Source organism: Perognathus longimembris, chromosome 4 (assembly GCF_023159225.1).
Source record: "Perognathus longimembris pacificus isolate PPM17 chromosome 4, ASM2315922v1, whole genome shotgun sequence".
NCBI classification, from domain to species: Eukaryota; Metazoa; Chordata; class Mammalia; order Rodentia; family Heteromyidae; genus Perognathus; species Perognathus longimembris.
The window spans coordinates 2,698,436-2,716,316 of NC_063164.1; positions in this window are offsets into that span (position 1 = coordinate 2,698,436).

The window sequence follows — 17,881 nt, forward strand, 5'->3', positions numbered from 1 at the left end:
CGCCCGTTTGATCTCAGAGCCTTAATGATCTGGTGTCTCCAGAGATGGCCTCCGGGGGTGGGGGGAGGCCTGAAGGAGGAGGAAGCTCAGCTCACGCCGGGGACCACCCAGGGAAGCCTCCGTAGAGGTCGACCTTGGCTTCCTCTTCCTTATCTGGGGAACCCACCGCAGCTCCCACCGGTCCAGATTCAGCGAAGGAACTGCCCAGAAGGGAAGAGGCGGGCGCAGGGCTTCCTGGGCTGCAGCTCTGTGGAGACCTGGCTTCCTCATCGGTCACCCTGAACGGCATGACCCTGTGGCCGGTGTTACACAGACTCACCCAGAGGTCTCTCGGGTCTGGACATAGAAGAGAATGGAGTGGAGAAGGGCCACGGTACGTTCGTATTTAGCCCAGTGTTCTCTGAGGTGGCTATCCAGAAGCCTTTTCAACTCTTACATAGGAGAAAAATTTTGTGGACCTGAATCGGGCAATCATTTCTTGGACCAAAAAATAGACAATGTAAAACTATGCATACATTGGACCTCATCAGTGTTTGTTTTTTTAAAATGTACACTGAAGCAGAATACTGATAGGGAAAAGAGTAGCTTTGCTGGCTACAGATACAGATATGGGGTCTCCCCGCTTATATTCCATTGAAAATGGCCGCCCATTGCTCTCTGGATTCCATTGTTTCAGATGAGAAGTCTGAAGTTACTGTGATGGTGATTTTTCTGGTTTCGTTGCTTTATTTTGCTTTCTATGTACAATGAGTCATTTTTCCCTTCCTAGTTTCAGATTTTACTCGTTGGCTTTGTGGTTTAATAGTTGAGCAACGATGTATCTAGATGTGTATCTATGATTGTGTTACTTGAACATCCTGGAGCTTCCTTGGATAGGTAAAGTAGGTTTTTCTTCAAATTAAAGCTTTAGACCATTATTGCTTTAAATATAGTTCTCCCCCCCCCCGAGAGGGCGCAAGACCGCCGGCACCTGACACATGCCGCCCCCCGCCCCCGCCAGAGCCTGCTGTGATGAGGAAGAGACGGAGGTGGGAGGGGACGCAGACAGCAGGCGGCAGGCCAGAGGTGAGAACCCAAGTCTGTCTGTGTCTGCCCCGTGCCGCGGTGTCTGCCCCCATGCCGCGGTGTCTGCCCCCGTGCCGCGGTGTCTGCCCCCGTGCCGCAGAGTCTTCCGGACAAGGTCAGTTGTCAGCCGGAGGATGCTCGAAGTCCCCATCAGGAGTCCCCCCTGTGTCTTCCTGGGGGACACCCACACACCGAGCACCACTGCCTCCTTCCTCCAGCCTCTCCTCAGGAGGCAGTGGGTGATTCCCGCCCGACGGGTGGGCTCGGCCTTCCTGCCGCCGGGATGGTGTCTCAGCACTGTCCTGGGTGGGGGGCTTGGCAGCCTGAGCACCGCAAGCAAGGCGTTTAGGGTAAAGCCCGCTCTTCTGCAAGGCGAGCTGACTCAGGGAGGGAAGCAGGGGTGGGCAGCCAGGAGCCCGAGGAGAGCGGGCCGGGCAGCCCCCGCCAGCCCCGCCGGCTCTCTCCCATCCTCCTTTGGGGAGCAGCAGTGGTTTCTTCCAGGAACACGCGGGCCTGGTGCCATAGGGTGGGGCGTGCGTGGATTGGAAACTCTCAGTGTCTAGATGACTTTGCCCTTTCCTTGTGGTTAGAAAGCAGCCACTAATGAGGAGTACTCAGTATCCTATGTCCTACAGGTTCCGCTTTCCCACCCGCAGCTCAGGGCTGCAGGCCAACAGCAGTGCCCTCCAGCCAAGGAAAGACGCCACCCTGGCGGACCCTGGGGCCACAGCCTTGGCTTCAAGGTGGCTTGGTCACCTACGGTTCCACCAGGGGTCACCCAAACCCTTCTCCCTCCTGCTGGGATCTGCTGGGACCTTCGTGTCACCAAGTCATGTTGGAAAATGGCGTGACACTCCGGAAGCCGTGGTCTGCTCTGCGACCTGTCAGGGTGGCAGAGGCCAGTCCCAGGTTCAGCCCGGACCACCCAATCCTCTCTTCCCCGATCTCCCATGGTGGCCTGACCACAGCAGCCCTGCCCTGCCCCTAGGGTATCTCCCCCTCCCGTGGAGCCCCGCCCCTCGGGGAGTTGCAGGGCTCACCATGCTGGAGCTCATCTTGTTCTGATCATTTCAGACAATGGCTGGAGTGACAGCCATTTGGCCCTGTGGGTGGGGGGGGTGCGTCTCCTCCTCAATTCCTGGCCCTGGTCTCAGAATTCAGAGCCCCGGGGGGTTTGTGGAAGGGAGCCCAGGGGCCATAGCCACTGTGGGCCCCTGTGGGCCTTCGTTGGCCTCATGCTCCTGCTTGTCATGTCTCAGGACTGGTCTTCCAGACCTTGGACCTGCTCTGGCCTTGACCAGTGGCCCTGTCCCAGCTCCGCTGCTTAATGACCATCTTCCGGTCCAAGGCCTCCTTTCAACCCGTGTCCCCACCTGGCGTGTCTGTTCCAGCTGGACATTGAACATCTGCCTGGCTGTCCGCCATCGACTGTCCGGGGCTTTACAGACTGGACAGACAGTGTCCACTGGCAAAGGGCAGGTGGGGCAGATTCTCAGATGAGAGGTCCTAGCCCAGCGCACACAGGAACAGGGTGCTGACGGGAGGGGCTGTGTGCGGGCACCGACGGGAGTGAGGGGCTCTCCCAGGAGAAAGGGCCGCGGGGCCCAGAGCAGACTTTCCAATCCCTGGGTGACGCAGTGCCAGAAGGGACCAGGCCGTGAGGGGCTCAGTCCCAGTGACGGTGCGTGCGCGTGCGCACACGTGGTGCCCGTGTTCAGGAACGTGCGCATGCGTGTGCGGAGGTGTCTCACAGAGAGCTGAAGCCCATGTGCAGGCAGATGAACCATCTGCCGAGCTCCCCAGCCAGGAGCCCCGACCCCCACAGCGCCAGCTCCCCGGCCCGTGATCTTGAGAGCCAAACCCCACTCGGTTCCCTTGAGAACGGCACCCAGTTATCCAGCACGGTCCTCACCCGTGCCGGGGAACCCCTGTGAAGCACAGAGACCCAGAGGGCGGGAGCAAGGTGGAGCTGGTGAACTCTGACTTCCCAGGGCCGGAGGGGAAACAAAGCTTCCACAGAGGAGGAGAGATCCCTCCATCCCCCCCATCCCCCATCCTCCCCATCCCCCATCCCACCCCAGACAGGAGGGGGGAACATCCCAAATGGACGGGGAAACATGACCAACGAGGGGGCTGAGAAGAAATGTCACCTCCAGGCCAAAACATCACGTCCAGCTCTGGGATTCTGAATAACACATCTGAACGAGGCCCTGGGCTCCCGGGAGGGGTCAGTGCCCTGGGGCAGACCCCGAGCGGCCAGGCAGCATCGGCCAAGGAGAGAAGCCCATCCAAAGACGAGGGGTAGGGCCAAGGGGGGAGTCAACTGGAAGGATCTCCCACCGACTTGACTGGGACTCAGTTGGACAACAGTCATGGAGTGTGGCATCTAGATTATAATAAATACTCACAAGTCCTGCTGCTAACACAAATAAAGAACGAAACAAATAAATGCCAGAAAGAACTCTTCTTACAGGGGACTTTGCAACTGATTCACGCATACAGAATGGTAGATGGAGAGAAAGGATTATTCAGCAAACACTACAGTAATAACTACTGAAGTCAAAAATCATTAAATGCATACTAAAATTAATGAGTGAAATTGCAAAGAATAATTATTTATATTGTGTCTATATACTTGTTGCAAAGGGAAAAAATCATAACAATAAAGAAACATGACAGCAGATACTACTGTAACAAAATATTCCAAGTTATCTCTCGCAGGTAGAGGTGTCAACCCACCCCCCACCACCCCCAAATCATTCCCAGAGGACCCAGCACAGCCTCTGGGAACCATTGCACAAAGTAGTAGACAAATATAAATGGAGAGACCATTCACTAAACACACAAACAAAACAGGCCAACGTTCCTCACTGGTGCCAAGGCAGGAAAGACAGAGACGGAGGAACCGGCCCATCCACACAGACGCAGCGAGACGTGACCACCAAGTGTGAGGGCCTGGAACCTTGGCCAGGAGAGACGGGGTGGAGCATCAGTGAAATCTGAGCACAGATGAGAGAACTGTCACAGCGATGTCAGCCTCCCGGTGCTGACAGCTGGGCTACTGGGTATGTTGGGTGTTGAGATTTAGAGAGCTGGCACAAGAGTAAACCAGAACTTCAGCAATATATTGTAAGGGTATTGCAACTGGGAGGTGCAGAAATAAAAGCAAAGTAGGGAGGAGAAACGGGAGGAGGAAGAGGAACAAGAGGATGAGGAGGAGTGGAGAGGAAGGAGGAGGGGAGGAAGAGAGGGAGGAAAGAAAGCAGGAAGGGAAGAAGGGATAGAGGGAAGAAGTAATGGAAAGAACGAATTGTCTTTAACTTGGACTCTCCCTTTCCTTGTATAAGAAAGTATTTTTCCAGCAAGTTGCTTATTGCAATTCACTCTTCTGCGAGGTGGGAGCTTTCACATGCTTAACAAATAAGGTGCTTGCTTTTGATTTGTTATGCCAGATTTCTGGTCCCTAAAGACAACCAAGGAGCCGATACCCATGCAAATGCACGAGAGTCTTTATTGCAAGCTCGAGCCTGGACTCCCAACCATCACTGACACAGCGGATCTGGATTGAGAGCCCCGACCCTCAGATAGGCAGGGTTTTTTATTGTGATTACCACAGGGGCAGGGTATTTCCAACTTGGCAGATGCTTGATTGGATGGCATTGAGCAAGCAAGTCCTGTCCTATTTCTATTGGCTATCTACCCTTTCAGTTATCTGTTTTGGCTTTGATATCAGGAACTGGCCTCAATATCGGGAATTGACAACAGGTGGTCACGTAGCACCGATGCAGGGGGTTTAGTGCAGGGGGTAGAGCAAGTCACAAATGGGTTAAACAAGCCGTTTACAGAAGCAGAATATGCGGTCAGGCTGACCTAGCACCAACTTTATTTTAACAATTGCCGCCATGTTTTCCTATTACTACTAAGCAAGCTTGAGCGGGCTAAAACAATCCAGTACTCAATCATAAGTAAACCAACCTGACAGTTACCATGGCGTTTCTATTACTATTATGGTTATTTCTATAGTCTATGACTATGATCATTTTTTACTGTCCGTTACCATGGTTGCTACCCAGGTACAGAGAGGAACAAGGGCTCCCTACATTTTTAAATGTCAAACTACAAGAAACTAGTCTCCCGGGTGGGGGTGCAGCCCTCTAGCATGGAGTCATCACCAGGGTTTAGAAGCTGATATCATTTTAACACTAAAACTTATATTTAGTTACTCCAGTTTTCAGGTCAGCCCTAACAGATTTTGTGAAAAATGTGAGTTCCAAATTATTTCTACCTATAAAATCAATTGGCTCTCCCCTTTTATTCAGAAATTTCTTACATTTTTTTGCTTTATTTCTAGAACTTTTGCCTCAGCATTTTATCTTCCCAATAAATGTGTCTTTGTTTCCCCACAAGATATGACTTCTCGCACTACATAGCAACAGTTCAGATTCACGATACAGGTGAGCACCGGTGGCTCACGCCTGTAATCCTAGCTGCTCAGGAGGCTGAGAGATGAGGATTGCAGTTCAAAGCAAATCTACAAAGATCAATCTGAGATTCTGGCGATCTCCAGTTCACCAAAAAAAAAAAGCCAGAATTGGAGGCATGGCTCAAATGGTAGAGTGCCAGCCTACCACTTGAGGTCAAAGGCTAGGTCAGAGTACAAGATCCTGAGTTCAAGACCCAATACCAGGAAACAAATAAGTAGAAAGATTCACTACCCACGTAGGCACCCTGATTTCTCAAAATCTCTCTTGTTGACCATTCATCTCCTTAGAAACCTTTTCCCCATGGAGCCATCTTACCTAACGATCACCGCTTCTTTGTGGGGACTGCAAAGTGGAGTTGAAGGATTAAGCAAAAGTCATTTCTCAGTTGTCCACACCCTTCAGAAAGATGAGCTTCTCCTAGTGGTTATTTTATCAAGTTAATGACTGTACATATTTGTGAGATCTAACAAGTCACTGTCTCCTTTACTGAATGCGTTGTTTAACTCTCCCCATCTCAAACATTTTTGTTTTGTCCTGGAAGAATACACGTGTGTCTGATTCTGGGTTTTCTTTTTTTTTTCCTCTTGGCTTTTGTGTGCCGGTGTCACAGTGCTGTCATCAAGCCTTCTGGACACAGCTCCGTGTGCTCCGTGCCCTTTCTCCTGCATTATTAGTTATAAAAATAGAACAGAGGCTTTCATGAGGACAGGGGCTTAGCCTTCCCATCAAACACCAACGGACGAACACAGTGTTCATTTAAAGACTTGAGAGTAAAAGAGGGCGCGTTCATCCCTCTACAGGAAAACCTTTCGCTTGTGTCTTGACTTTCGAAAGAGCACAAGCTGGTGTTTGAAGACGCGCTTAGCAAAGATGGATCCAGAGTCTCACAGATGTGAGTGTGTGTCTTGATTTCCCGAATCGGGTTAAGTGTGGCTGGCTAGCCTCGGGGTCCTCCGGGAAAATTAAGCCAGGGCCTAGGCCACTTCAGTAAAATGGACACTGCTGAGGGTTTGAGGACGACCTAAGGAAGCAGGCCTGCCTCCGCCTGCAGTAGCCTTCATCGGAGAGTGAAAAAGAAGGGGAAGAAGGGAGTCTAGCCTGGAGCCTGGCTGAAGCAGGGGTGCGGATGAGGAACTGTGGCCATGGCTAACGTGGTGGGGCTGGCTCAGGTATAGAGCACCAGCTTGGCAGGCACGAGGCTCTGAGTTCAAACTCCAGTGCTAGGGAAGAAAGAGAAAGATATCCTGGTACCAGGTGAGACATAGTCTCGGAACGGCAATGCGGCACGCAGTTGGAGGTGCTGGTGAGCCCCGTCGCAGAGTTTCCACTGACGCCCCTCGTCCGGAACGGCATCTTATGTTATTGTAATCTTAATGCGCATTGTATCACTAAATCCCCACAAAAATGACCTAACAAGGTGTCAGGGAAAGGTAACATGCCCAGATCACTCATTTTGATAGGGCTGACCTGAAAACTGGAGCAAGTAAATATAAGTGTTAGTGTTAAAATGATAACAGCTTCTAAACCCTGGTGATGACTCCATGCTAGAGGGCTGCATCCCCACCCGGGAGACTAGTTTCTTGTAGTTTGACATTTAAAAATATAGGGAGCACTTGTTCCTCTCTGTACCTGGGTAGCAACCATGGTAACGGACAGTAAAAAATGATCATAGTCATAGACTATAGAAATAACCATAATAGTAATAGAAACGCCATGGTAACTGTCAGGTTGGTTTACTTATGACTGAGTACTGGATTGTTTTAGCCCGCTCAAGCTTGCTTAGTAGTAATGGGAAAACATGGTCGCAATTGTTAAAATAAAGTTGGTGCTAGGTCAGCCTGACCGCATATTCTGCTTCTGTAAACGGCTTGCTTAACCCATTAGTGACTTGCTCTACCCCCTGCACTAACCCCCTGCATCAGTGCTACATGACCACCTGCTGTCAATTCCTGATATCGAGGCCAGTTCCCGATATCAAAGCCAAAACAGATAACTGAAAGGGTAGATAGCCAGTAGAAATAGGACAAGACTTGCTTGCTCAATGCCATCCAATCAAGTATCTGCCAAGTTGGAAATAGCCTGCCCCTGTGGCAATCACAATAAAAACCCTGCCTATCTGAGGGTCGGGGCTCTCAATCCAGATCCGCTGTGTTGGTGACGGTTGAGAGTCTAGCCTCGAGCTTGCAATAAAGACTCTCGTGCATTTGCATGGGTATCGGCTCCTTGGTGGTCTTTGGGGACCGGAAATCTGGCATAACAATTTCTGGGATAAAGGAGCTTCCGAATTCTCAAGCCTTGATGCTAGAAAAGAAAGTGTGTGTGTGTGTGTGTGTGCGCACACGTGCGTGCACATGCGCGCGAGCACAGTACTGGAGCTTGAACTCAGGACCCTGTGCTTTCTGGAGGGGGAGCCCGCCCTGGACCCACTCCCCACCACTTTCTGCCTTTGTTACCTTTAGTGACAAGTGAACATTAGAAAAGTCGCTCAGCATCAGGCACTGGTGGCTTGTGCCTGCAATCCTAGCTACTCAGGCTTCGAAGACAGACTGGGCGGAAAAGTCTGTCTAATAAACCGCTCAGAAACTGCTGGGAGCGGCGCTGTGGCTCAAGTGGCAGAGCGCTAGCCTTGAGCAAAAAGAGCCTCAGGGACCGCGGCCTGGATCTGAGTTCAAGTCCCAGGACTCTCAGGAAAGAGCGACAAAAAGTTGCTCAACACCAGCCATTGAGGGCAGGACACACAGTCAGTCTGCTTCCATTCACTCTGCAGCTTCACCACGACTCACGCTGACGACAACGCGGAGCGTCACGGGCTCGCGGCCAAGCGTCACTTGGTGAGGCTCAGCGGAGCCCACGGACCGGACCGGAGAGGTCCAGATCGAGGATTTGGAACTCCAGAGCTGGCCTCTTCCACTGTTTACCAGAAACTTCCCCACCCCCGCCCCGCGGAGCGGCGGCAGAAGCTGGCTCTGTGGGAGGCATCCCCTGCGTCCCCTGTGTCCCCTGCGACCCCTGCGTCCCCTGCGACCGCGCAGGCTGGCTAGGTTGCAGCCACCACGGCAAGTTTCATCCTCACTCACTACACCCTGGCCTCTCTCCGGGAGTCATGGGTTCCCTGCCCCGGGGCCTGTGCCCAGCACGGCGCGTGCTCTGAGCCCTGGGCTCCGTCCGGGCCGCAGAGCCTGGCTCAGGCCTGCCCTCTGGTGGCGGGTAAGCGTGTGGCCGGGTAGCTAGCTGTACAGTGACTCGCGCTCAGCACTCAGCATGAGGCCCAGGCCGGCAGGTGCACGGTGAGCTCTGCCTCCTCCGTGGATCACGGGCGACACGTTCGGAAGATGCGGCCATGCGTACGCTCTTCCCCACACCTGCAGCTGCGCCTCGGATTACTAGGAAAAAGGATGACAGGGCCAGGAGGCATTTCCAGGTCATTCTGTTCTGAACATTTGATACTAAGGATGTCTGGATGTCTCCATTTCTTTCTGAAACTTCCTGCCTCATCCGTCACGCCAAGTTCCACCTCGGAAAGTCAGCCTGGTGTGGCAGATGGCTCCTGGCTCCGCTGTGCAGCTGCACACTGAGACGCCGAGGCCAGCTCTACAGGGAATGAAGAAATGTATACTGGGACGTCAGCGAACCTAAGAGAAACAACCGCATTCAAACACTAGCCACAGGGCAGCGCCCAGCACGGATCATCAGCTTCCCTCCTCCTTAGGCTGCGGGGGGGCGTTAACAGTCAAAGGCCTCACTTGGCATCGTCCCAGCCGGTGCCCGGGGCGCCCACACCCGCAGCAGGAGCTGCAGGGGACACGAAGGCCAGGCGTGATAGGTTCTTCGGAATATATGACAAAACTCCCTTTATCATTTAAGGACACATTGCCACCAGAAAAGACTGCCGGCTACCAATAATGGTGCGAGTTTATGAAGGCATTTCTCCCCTTGCTATAGAAAAATGTGGAAAGTCTTTGCAGAAATACGTGAAGCACCGGAGCAGAGTGTGTGAGAAATAGAAAGAATGGCTAGTGCAGTCGGAGGAAATGAATGCCACGCGCTTGCCAACAGCTGCTAGACTCCACATCTGGCTTTGAGATCTCTGTATCCATGGCAACTGGCAGCTCCAGGCAGCTCCAAGACGAACAATATCCGCCCGACACGCTTCTCATGCACGGCCTGGAAGAGGTCCTGTGATGCTGGGGAAGGAGAGTGTTACTTGGTGACATAGAACACCATCCTTCCCATATTTAAAAGGAAAATAGTTACATTTTGCATAGGGGCAAAGCGACATACAGTATGCATTTACAATGTCTCCTTAGGCATCAGAGCTCAAGGAGCATCCCAGGGCTCCTCCAAATGTCACTTTGATCCAGCAGGTCTGAGCCGGGGTTCCTTGGTGAAGTCCAACTTGTGGTCCAGGGGGCACATTTTGAGAATCATGATTTTAGGGAATTTTCCGCGAAAAAAAAAATGATCGTTTTTGCCTAACTGAGCAGATTGCTTGGAGTGAATGGTGAGGCAAGAGTTGGGTGCTTGCATTGAAATCCAGGCAGGCCACACATTTTGGATGCTAAGGCCAAGTTGACAGTTCCTAAAATACGGGTGGGCCGGATTGGGACCAGAGACTGGAGCCAAGGCCACAGCGCTGCCCTGCTCCAAGGAGGAGAGCCCCGAGCCGGCCCTGAGCCCGCCCCCAGGAGGAGAGCCCCGAGCCGGCCCCCCAGGAGGAGAGCCCCGAGCCAGCCCCCCAGGAGGAGAGCCCCGAGCCAGCCCCCCAGGAGGAGAGCCCCGAGCCAGCCCCCCAGGAGGAGAGCCCTGAGCCCGCCCCCCAGGAGGAGAGCCCTGAGCCGGCCCCCCAGGAGGAGAGCCCCGAGCCGGCCCCCCAGGAGGAGAGCCCCGAGCCGGCCCCCAGAAGGAGAGCCCCGAGCCAGCCCCCCAGGAGGAGAACCCCGAGCCGGCCCCCCAGGAGGAGAGCCCCGAGCCGGCCCCCCAGGAGGAGAGCCCCGAGTCACAGAACAGAGACCAGGTACGCAGCGGGAGCACGTGTCGCCTGAGCAAACCCAGTGACAGAGCTGGAGAGCAGCCGCCGAGGCCCGGCGTGCGGCAGGTGCCTCCTTGTCAGCGCCCCTGGCCCTGGGGGAGAACAGGAAGCAACACAGGGCGCTCCCCTGGAGCAAGCCCCGCGTGGCGCTCGGCACTCTGCTCACGGGACAGGCAGCCATGGCCTGTGGCCATCTCCCGAGACTGCACCCGAATTCAATCCCCCCGCGCGAAGCTGCAGCTGTGCGGGGCACATTCCCACACGTCCGCTCGCGTGCTCCGTGGGGTGGGGCGCGAATCCTGACTCTCCGCTCCCACGGCGGCGCCTGGCGGGCTTGGGGCACGCGGACGTGCCCTCTCTTGGGCCATTCTTTGACACTGCTCACTGACCAGGCCAGCGAACAGCCCCGTCCGCTTTTCTACTCGGGTTATTTCACAGACACAGGGCAAGTGCTTGTCCCCCGGGGCACCGTGCGGCATCAGGCTGTCCCGTCTGTCCTGAGATGCCCTTCTTGGGCAGAGGCTCCCGGTCAGGAGAACATTATTAAACCAAGCCTGCTTTCAGCGAGTATTTCCATCATGGGACTCGCAAGCGCAAAGTGGCACGGCCCCTCTTTTCTCTGGAATCGAGTCTTTTCCTACAGTTCCACCCTGGAGGAAAATCGCAACTCAACCAGGGTGCCGCCGCCGGTACCCTGTCATCCGTGGAGCCCACTCACGTCTTAAAGACATGTCCGACGTCCTCCCAGCTCTCCCTCCCCTCAGCCGATTGAGGAGCAGGTGACCCGTCATTTACATCAAGAGATGTGAATGAGATCTTGAAGTACCACGTGCAACCTATTCCCCCACATCTTGGAACTTTACTTAAAGGGGCTTCACGCTCAGAGGAAACTCGCTGCTTGCTCAGCCACAGACACGTGAGCCGATTACCCGGCGTCATCAACTCTGTCCGTGAGGGCCCCTCCCCAGCCTGTGTGACCAGGACAGCGCAAGTAGCAGCAGGCCCTGGGTGGCATTTGGCCGGGAGTGGCTTGGCAGGCGGCTCTGCCTCTGGGGGACGGATGCTTTCGGGTGAGGACGTCCCTCCCTGGGCCCCCTACAATGAACCCCGGGGTGCACGAACGCTCCCCAGAGATCTCCATCAGCAGCGACGCCCTTGTCGCCAGGATTCCCGTCAGCCTGTCACCTGGGGCTGCCCAGGGCTCAGAAGGCGGCTGGTTCCAACTGGAAGGGATGCAATCCCGTACTGCACGCGGCATCGCAAAGACCTGCTGCGAAGGACGAAGCCTAAGCCATGTCGTCATGGTTGACACCGATGATATACTGAATTGATGCTTTCGGATTTGGGCTAAAGAACATGTCGTTAAAATTAATTTCATTTGTTTTTCTTTTTCCTCATTATGGAAATTTCAAATCCTGTCTGAGGCCGGCCGGCACGCTTTTCTTGGCGTTGAGTGGAGGAGGCTGGCCTTTTACCGTCTCAAGTATAAAGAGAATGTTTACAACATGGCTGTCAGTCCAACCTGTGCAAACAGTCATCAGCCCTAGCCGTGCTCAACAGCCTACCTGCACAGCCCTGCTTCTGAGACACGTCGTAGGGAGTATTCATGCAACACTTGGGAAACGTCGAGATGACGGCTGCTCTCGGGCGTGGCCGCTTTCACTGGGCGCTCTTGGGGAGCACAGCCGAACCCGGAGCTGCACAACGTCTGTTCTCTTACTGCTTTGAATGCTCGGTCAGTTTGCAGAACCAGAGGGCAAGTCAGGGGCTCACAGAGTGGAAAGAGCGGCGACTGCGCCCCAGACCGCTGGGAGGCGCGGTTCCCCGGGCTTGCTGGCCACCCCCGCGGGGGCCGGAAGGACACGGAGCATCGTGGCCGTGGCTCTGCCCTGATTCTTCTCATCCTGGAGGGAACAGTCCTCCCCCCGCAAGGCTGCACCCCAAAACCTTTCCATTTAACCGCAGCACGTTATTGCTCTCCCTGAGACGCTAACTTTGTGCTATGCTAAAACAAATTTCTCGTTAATTTTTCATCTACTAGATAACTTCATTACCACATACTAATTACACTAATGAATGATTTCACTGTCTTCCTATATGTGTACATATTGTGCACCGCTGGCCTACTCCCTTTTATCCTCCTTCCCTCTCCCCTTCTTTACATAAGATCTGTCACTCCCCCCCAGCCCCCTGCTCAAGCAACGCTCTCTTTCCAAGACTGATATGTTGCCCGGCATGATGCTTTCCTGGTCTGCCTGTTGGCTGGCCAACAACGGCTCATTTTATTCACTGATTGATTTCTGGCTCAATGGTTTGCGTGGTGGCTCCACACCACATGTTGTTGATCCATCCTTCCGCCCACGGGCAGAGGCTGCTTCGCTATCTCGGCTGTTGTGCGGATTCTGCCGTTGTCCTCCGCATGCTGGCCTTGTTTCCTCTGGGGGCTGCTTGGGGAGGCCAGGTTGGAAGAGTTCTTTTGTCTGAGAAGCCTGCACACAGCCCCCCTGCTGGCTGGACACACTGGCACTCGCCTCAGTGTTGGGTGAGGAATCCTCCCTCTCCGCATCCTTGCCAGCATATTGTTATTCTAGTCGTTCGAATTGGCAAACTGGAGAGGTCCTCTCAGCGTAATCTGATCTGCATTCCCTGATGGCTGGCCATATTACATTTCATTTTTCATAGTCTTATTGGCATTTATTTCCTCTTCTGAGAAGTAATTGACCATGTCCCTTGCCAATTTTTAGGCTGGATTAGGTTTGTTGTTGAGGGGTTTATTATGGATATTAATCTTCTGACAAATGGTTTGAAAATATGTTCTCCCATTTCGTAAGCTGTCTCTTCACTCTGCTGATAGGCTTCCTTGGCGTTCCCATCTTTGGCAGTGTTGGGATTTGAACTCAGGGCCTCATCCTTGCTAGGCAGGTGCTCTGCCACTTGAGCTGCACCCAGTTCTTTTGCTTTAGTTTTATGGTGGGGTCTGGTTTTTGTGCCAGGCCTGTCTGAGCCCCAGTCCTCCTGCTTGCTACCTGCACAGCTGGGATGATAGACCAGTGACACCCACCCTGCCTGGCTTTGGCTGGGATCTCAACTCACTGTGTTTGCCTGGCTGGCTTCCTATCATGACCTGTCCAGTCTCTGCCTCCTGAGCAGCTAAGATTACAGGTGTGAGCCACCATGTTTGAATGGGAGCTTTGCAATTTGATGCAATACCATTTACTAATTCTTGTTCCTATTCAGGAAATAGTTACCTGGGCCAAGATCTTCAAATGCTCTCCGTTTTGTTCTGTTTTCAAGTCTTAGATTTTACATTAAGGTCTTTGATCCCCTGGGCTCTCTTATTTTTATTTTATTGTTTTTGCCAGTGCTGGGGCTTGAACTCAGGGTGTGAGCACTGTCCCTGAGCATCTTTTTGCTCAGGATAGCACTCTACCACTTGAGCCACAGCGCCACTTTCTTTTCTGTTTATGTAGTGCTGAGGAATCAAACCCAGGGCTTCACACATGCTAGCAAGCACTCTACCACTGAGCCACGTTCCCAGCCCCCGAGGCTCATTTTTATGTGGGTTTTCATTGGTCTTCTCAATGTCTCTTTTGATCACTCTTCATATTTTCAACACTTAATTTAAACATATTTTAAAATTGAACACATAAATGCAAATCTTTTAGTGAAATAACACATTTAAGATATTTGAGCCTACTAATTATGCATACATTGAACATGTTTACTTTTGTGCTCACCTTGTTGAACTTCTGGGGAGAATGACCAAAGGCTGGACGCGGGCCCACGCTCCTTTTCCTTGTGTTACTTCTTTCTCCAGCCTCCATAGCCCTCCTGGGGGAGGACTTCCTGCCAGGCACTCTCCACGGGTGTTACCTGCAAGGTGCACTGCTCCGGGAGGTGACTGACCTTCCCTGCTTTCCGTCTCCTGCTCATTCCCCACGAGTGTCCCAGAGTGCCTAAGGCCGGCAGGAGGGGCGTGGCCAGGACACACAGGCTCCTGAGCAGGGGGACACCTGGCTCCTGGTCTTCCGGGACATTCTACTCTGTGTCAGCTCATCAATGTACAGCGAAGATGTTTCAGAACTACTTTAAACAGCACTCTGGTTGTTCTATGCCGGGAAGCAGATAGCCGCTAGGTATTTTGTTGATGTGCTTTTAGCACAGATACAAGCTCTGGATTTTCACGTGAACATTCAACTCCGAAGTCTATAATTAATCTGCGTCTTTCCCCTTTCTGAGTACCTCAAAGTTTTTAAATTGACACAATGAGCAAGTGTGTAGGCATTTTGTGTTCAGATAGCTCAAACAGTATTTCTCAGTCAAGGCCACAGGCTATCAAAGTCATCTTTGTTTCAAGAGCTACTACCGGCAATGATGTACTGCAACTAAGAACTGTCTAGAAGCATGGTGATAAAATTATAAGCATTCTGGTAAAATGATAAAACCAGCTTTATTACCAATCTACCTAAAATACATTCGTCTTCTACAAGCACAGTAAATACAACCAGATCAAGAAAATGCTCCAAGGGTTGGAGCATTTCTTTAATACAGAGCCTGGTGGTATTTCAGCCTTTGCTTTGCAGGCCATAGTCTCTGTGAAAGCCCATCAGGCATGAGCTGAGACGGCTTGAAGCCATACACAACACATAAATAAGTGGATCTGGCTGTGCTCCAATAAAACTTTATCTGCAAAAACATTTGGTTCATGGGCTGCAGTTTGACAACTCTTCATCAAGTCTACACTTCACCCAGATGTCACCAGTTCCCAAATAATGAGCTTTGCAGCAATGTCTCCGTAGCTGCCGTGCTCCAAGCTTCAAGTCTTCGTTGTAGAATTGACATGGGCCAGCTGTTGTGTAAACTGTCCTTCACCCTGGGTTTGTCTGGTGCTTCTTTACCATCCGTGCACTTTTTCCACCTTGGACATATATACATTGGAAATAATGCACTGATGTGGCCAATTGTTGCCCAAAGATAGCTTGGTTGAAGGCACTGACTGGCTTATTCATGAAGATACTCATATACTTACTTCCCTTTGGAAAGTTCTGCATGGAGGAAGTCTGGGTCTGAAAACATTCTTAGTTCTCCAGCTTTCACCCATTAATCTAATATCCACCGACAACCCTGCCTAAATCCATTATGATAATTAGCTTTCTGTTACTACTATTAAACGCACGAGGCAGCTAGCTTTCTAAAGAGAAAAGGTTCAGTTTGCTCATAACTTTGGAGGTTCAGATGTGAAGGTTGGGGGGTCTTCATTTCTTCCCTCTGCTGAGGGTAGTGCACGTATAGCAGAGCTTTGTCAGGAATATGGGAAGTGCAAGAGGTCACCGCTCAAACAACTGAGTGGATGGGGGCCCAGCTTTGCTCCTTCTATATGATCAAGATAAACCTATCCTGGACCAAGGCAAGAACCAGTACACATAGGTTTGAAATCCTGTATTGCTGTGTTCTCTGTTAACAGGATTAATCAGGACTCCATGGTAGGAGAGTTGAAGGATGCTCCCAAATTCACTCATTTTAAGAGTTGCTTCTGGCTGGGGATATGGCCTAGTGGCAAGAGTGCTTGCCTCGTATACATGAGGCCCTGGGTTCAATTCCCCAGCACCACATATACAGAAAACGGCCAGAAGTGGTGCTGTGGCTCAAATGGCAGAGTGCTAGCCTTGAGCAAAAAGAAGGCAGGGACAGTGCTCAGGCCCTGAGTTCAGGCCCCAGGACTGGCCAAAAAAACAAAAACAACAACAAAAAAGTTGCTTCTAAGTAACTCATGCATCAAAGATGAGACGGGTCTCCACGGCTGCACCTAACAGCCGAGGTCCCTTTGCAACTCCTGTTTATCAGTACAGGGCCACTGATTGTTATTCACTAGGTTCTAGTTCTCAACTATCACTGTTTATTTTGATGCCTACGCAGACTCGTTTCCTTCCAGGACGTCGGTTCTCACCTTCCTCCTTACTTGTCGAAGTGTGTTCCAAGATATTCTCTCCTTTCAAAACTGGAATCAGCTATTTCTCCAGTGAGCACTGGCTCCTTTTAAAAGAAAGGCAAAGTTTTGCTTGACCTTCTATATTATTTGTAGGGTTTCTATAGCATTCAGTTCTGTATTCACTGGTAAGATTAACCTGAGCTATGCTATTTGTTTTCTAAGTAGAAGCTAAAATAACTGACTTCAGATTTTTATCTGAGATTACCAAAGTCTGTCACAGTATTTAAGGTGAGAATTTTATTTTTATTTTTTCCAGTGCTGGAATCTGAGCTCGTCCTGTGCCGGCACTCCTGACTGAGCCACGTCTCCAGCCCAGTTTTTCACAATGATTCTTAGGGCAGGGTCTCACTTCCCGCTTCACCGCCTGCATTTCCCTGTTTGGATCACTTGCTTTTGGCACTACACCCAGCTTCTGAGAAGGCAAAAAAATCCCCCAAAGCTTCAGTGCAGAGCTGTTCCACGGAAATCACGGCCGCACCCTGCAAGGGTCCGTTTCCAGACTCACGCGTGGAACACGCATGGAGTCGTGTGCCCACAGCAGGGGGGTGCTTGCTCACTGCCACACAGCTGTGCCAAGGACTGCCCCTGCACCCAGAAGTGCGTGGGCCCCAGGGCAGCCCGGCGTGGTGAGGACCCGCGCTGGGGTCCTCTGCGAGGGCATGGGGCAGCCAGGGCGGACGGCCCGGGGCAGCTACCAGCACCAACTCCCGAGGCAGGGTGCCAAGCGCCAACGCTCTCACTCGACCCCTCCCCTCGAGGCCTGCCCCTCACCAGCTGTCTGACACTCTCGGCCCAGGCCTGTTGCCTTGGCGACCACAGGCACACCAACTTCTTCTGAAAGCGGATCAGTAAGAGGGAAGTGAACCAGGCCCGTATCCCTGGCCATCTTGCACAATGATGCTCTTACTTAACTATTTTGGAGTGTATAAGCACACTTGTACTTTTCTTCATGCTCAAGCTGTCTTCCTTTGGGCTAGTAGCCCTTCAAGCGGGCATGGGCCTCTGTCAGAAGCTTCCTTAACTCGGGGTACACTGTGCCCCTACCGCCCTGGACCTCGAGGTACTAGTGTAGCAGCCTTGCTTGTTCTACCGCAGCCGCTATTCCAGGCCACTTCAGACAGGCAGAGGCGGGGGATGCTGTTAAGTTTCCAGTGGAACTTGTGATCACTTGTGTCTACCGATGTCATGCTTTCACGACTCGGACTTTGCTGTCAGCGCTGGTGGAGATGAGGACCAGCCTGTACAGCCTGTACGCTAGCCAGGAGGCATGCGCGCAGAGAAGGCGTGCACTCCAGCACGCGCCTGGAGGTACAC